The sequence below is a fragment of the Leuciscus leuciscus genome, assembly GCF_965113295.1.
Source record: "Leuciscus leuciscus genome assembly, chromosome: 19".
NCBI lineage: Eukaryota > Metazoa > Chordata > Actinopteri > Cypriniformes > Leuciscidae > Leuciscus > Leuciscus leuciscus.
Window position 1 is genome coordinate 35,500,103 of NC_138743.1, and position 4,469 is coordinate 35,504,571.

Sequence of the window (4,469 nt, forward strand, 5' to 3'; positions counted from 1 at the left end):
TTCCACCTTAGAAACATTGCTAAGCTACGTAATATGCTATCAGTTTCTGATGCAGAAAAGTTAGTTCATGCATTCATGACCTCGAGACTGGATTACTGTAATGCTTTATTAGCTGGTTGTCCTGCATCCTCAATAAACAAGCTACAGTTAGTCCAAAATGCCGCCGCTAGAGTTCTTACGAGATCAAGAAAATATGATCATAAAACACCGATTTTATCATCACTGCATTGGTTACCTATAAAGTTCCGTATTAATTACAAGGTATTGCTACTGACTTATAAAGCCCTAAACGGCTTAGCTCCAGTCTATTTAACGGATCTTCTATCGCCCTATAATCCATCGCGCTCTTTAAGATCACTAAATTCAAGGCTTTTGGTCATACCTAGGATATCCAGAACCACCAAAGGAGGGAGAGCATTTTCACATTTGGCTCCAAAACTCTGGAATAGTCTTCCTGATACTGTTCGTTGCTCAGACTCGCTCTCCCAGTTTAAAACTAGATTAAAGTCACATCTCTTCAGCCAGGCATTCATATAATCCTACAGTTCAAACTACAATCCGGCCTCTATCCAATGCCAGAGGAGAACTGGCCCCCGACTGAGCCTGGGTTCTCCCAAGGTTTTTTTTTTCTCCATTAAGGCACCTGATGGAGTTTTAGGACACCATTAGGTCACTTGATGGAGTTTTTCGGTTCCTTGCCACTGTTGCCTTTGGCTTGCTCAGTTGGGGATATTTTGGGGATATTTAATTTAATTTTATCAATCAATAAATTCCTCTTGAAACAAACTTTGTTGTATTATTTTAATTTAATACTGTGAAGCTGCTTTGATGCAATCTGTATTGTGAAAAGCGCTATACAAAAAAACTTGACTTGACTTGACTTATCACGTTCGCCTCACACGCGAAAGGTCCCCAGTTCGAAACTGGGCGGAAACTGTGGGTAGTGTTGGCGAGAATTTCTTATGTGGTTTTCTGTTGAGCAGGCCAGTACACTTGCAGGGGGATTTGCAGCGTAAACTCTTTAGAAAAGGACAAAAATAAAACAAATGACCATTGAGGTTTCCTGTAGCGTAATAACGTTTTTTTTTTTAAATAGCTGCTTTTTGCCATTTTAAGAACACTGGGCAGTCTATCGTTTCAGTCGCTTTTGAACAAGCGTACGCTAGAAGAGGTCGGACTGCTCTCCAACGGAAGTTTCCGTAGTGTAGTGGTTATCACGTTCGCTTTACACGCGAAAGGTCCCCAGTTCAAAACTGGGCGGAAACAAGTGGAGGTGTTTTTAATATACATGCTGACATTCGCTACAAAGTCCTTACTTTTGAGACCGGTGAAGGCCATCGTACCAAGGAGCTGTAGGCACACTGCCATGCCGAATGAGGTTTGTTCTGTTGTTTGTGGAATGTACAGACTGTCACACTGCTTGCAGGGCAGGTTATGGGACGGAACCATCTTCGAAAAAGCACACGCAAAGGACCATTAGGTTTCTGTAGTGTAGTGGTCATCACGTTCGCCTAACACGCGAAAGGTCCTCGGTTCGAAACCGAGCAGAAACAGTGGTGGTGTTTTGACAGAAACTTTAAACTTTTGGCCATGCTAGGAGGGTTCAGCTCTCTTTTCCTTTATACGCTTTTTAACAAGCGTGCACCAGAAGATTTCTGTCTGCAACCTGATGGCAGGTTTCCGTAGTGTAGTGGTTATCACGTTCGCCTCACACGCGAAAGGTCCCCAGTTCGAAACTGGGCGGAAACTGTGGGTGGTTTTTGCAAAAATATCTTTTCGGAGCAAGCCGCAAAAAGTCCTCTGTTTTTTAACAAACGCATGTAGCTCTGCTGTGAGCAGGGCATCCAAAAATACCAGAAACTCGTAAATGTTCCCCTCCACGGAAATCTTTAGTAAAAGGCGAAAGATTTATGCGTGAATGAAGAGAAACTCGAGCTGTACCTATGAGACGTTGGGACAATATGCTCCCCCGCACATGCCACCATGCTCAGCCAGGGTAATGTCTGGTGCAGGCTCCTCCCACCCAGCTCTTTTTCTTTTCTTTTAAAAAAAAAATGCAAAGGACTATGAGGTTTCTGTAGTGTAGTGGTCATCACGTTCGCCTAACACGCAAATGAGGCGAATGTGATAACCACTACACTACGTAAACCTGTCTTCAGGGTGCAGACAGAAATCTTCTGGTGCACTCTTGTTAAAAAGCGTATAATGGTAAAGAGAGCTGAACCCTCCTGGCGTGGCAAACAGTTTAAAGTTTCTATCACAATCCGACCGCTGTTTCTGCTCGGTTTCGAACCGAGGACCTTGCGAAAGGTCCCCAGTTCGAAACTGGGCGGAAACAAGTGGAGGTGTTTTTAATATACATGCTGAAATTCGCTACAAAGTCCTTACTTTTGAGACCGGTCAAGGCCATCGTACCAAGGACTGTCACACTGTTTGCAGGGCAGGTTATGGGACGGAGCCATCTTCGAAAAAGCACACAAAATGGACCATTAGGTTTCTGTAGTGTAGAGGTCATCACGTAACTTTGTTATATAGATATAATTTTTTTAACAAATGTAATTTTACTCAGTTTATTAATGTTTTTACTCCACATTTGGACATTTTTACTCCGCAAAATGTATATAATTAAATGTAAAAAAATATATTTTTAATAGGTTTTTATTTATTTTTTAAATAAACAAAAAAGTTACGTAAACTTCACCTTATAAAAGACCCACATTTCTAACTTTCATTCATGGGGATAGCATGGATAATTTGACATGGTTTAGTGTAAGATTTTTGCCCATATTTTGGAAAATGCAGTTTTAAATGTAAAAAAAGTATCACTTTAACCAGTAGATGGCTGCAGAGCTCTAAAAGTAGTAAAATTTTAAAACTAAAAGACATCTTTTCACAAGTTTTTCTCAGTTAGATTCATATCTACATATTATGAAATCACAATTATAACACTAAAAGTTACTTTTTGTTAAAGTAACAGCAGTTTTTGTACTGACAAAAAAAATCTGTTTTTTCAATGTTACATTATGATTAGAATCAAACCTGATCAGGATTTTACAAAGAGAAAAGTTATTTATTTGCTCTTGGCTGACATGTGGCATTTCTATGGCCGGCTTGTGGCCCAGATCTGGCAAACAGGAGTGAGCCACCCAAGGGCCGTCATTCCACGCTGCATGCTGGCCAGATCATGTGGGCCGGATCTGGGATGTTAAAAATGTTGCTAGGTGGGCTATTGTCAAAACAATCCCGAAAACGACTAAGGCCCTGTCCCAAATGGAACCCTAAGCACTCGCGGTCTTCCTCTGAGTCCGCACTTTCGTGACGTAATGCCGCTTTGACTGTCAGCAAGAAGTCTGCTGTGGAGTCCGCATCAGCGCGGACTCGGCAAAAGTGCGCATCAAGGGCGCAAGTCGACCACATGGGGGCGCTCGCGAGCACCCTTCTGAGATCTAAAAATGACGAATGGGACACTCTACGGTCTCACGGACTTAACGGACACGCGCACGCGGCAGCCATTGTAAGTCCACAAGACCGAAAGTGCACATGAAGTGTGCCATTTGGGACAGGGCCTAAAAACGATGTATTCTGCTGCCAGGCCATTAGATGGCGATGAAACACTATAGACTGAACACGTAATACGTAATACGCCTGTGCAAGATGTCATCATCTTCAGAGATTCATGTTTTTGTTGTTTACACTGAGACCGTTTTCAAAAACTTACTCTTTAAAACCATTTCCAAAAGTTTGCGTTTTCAGGCCACCAAAACGCAGTTGTCGTGTAAATGAACGGCCAAATGCGTTTTACGTTTTTAGTTGAAAACGGTGTTGTGTAAACAGCCCCATAGATTAAAAAGCAAACTGAAAACGTGACAGTAGCAGCTTACAACTTTGAGTTAAACATCATTGACAATTTTAAGGCAATCATTTTCCCGATATTTTCTAAGTACACTCAACTAATTACATTTTACAGTGTACATTTGTCACATATTTCAATAAATGAAATGTGGCAATTCCTTATGTATTATTCAATATCTTGTAAATATTATATATTAACAATAGGCTATATTAACACATAATATATATTAATAATAATATATTATTTCATATATTTTTCAGTACATTTACACCATTTAATGTATTGATCATAAATATGGAAATGTATTTTCGTTCTGTAAGGGACATAAAAAGTTCTAGGTCTACATAAGTTGTTTCATTATCAACATTGGGATATTAAGATCATTTCTTGACGTGTAAAGTGTAGGCTACTGCAAAATTTCAATTCACCAAAAATTCTAGAAACAGAAATCACAACAGTCCATTGTAGCCCTGTCCAAGAGTTCGCGTCTTTGATCCCTGGTAAACAAGTTACTCATGCTAACTATGTATCGGCCTGCATGTAATTTTCTCTGAAATAGAACATCCTCGGTGCTGACCACTAACCCCGCCTCCAGACTGAAGCCCGCTGAACGCCA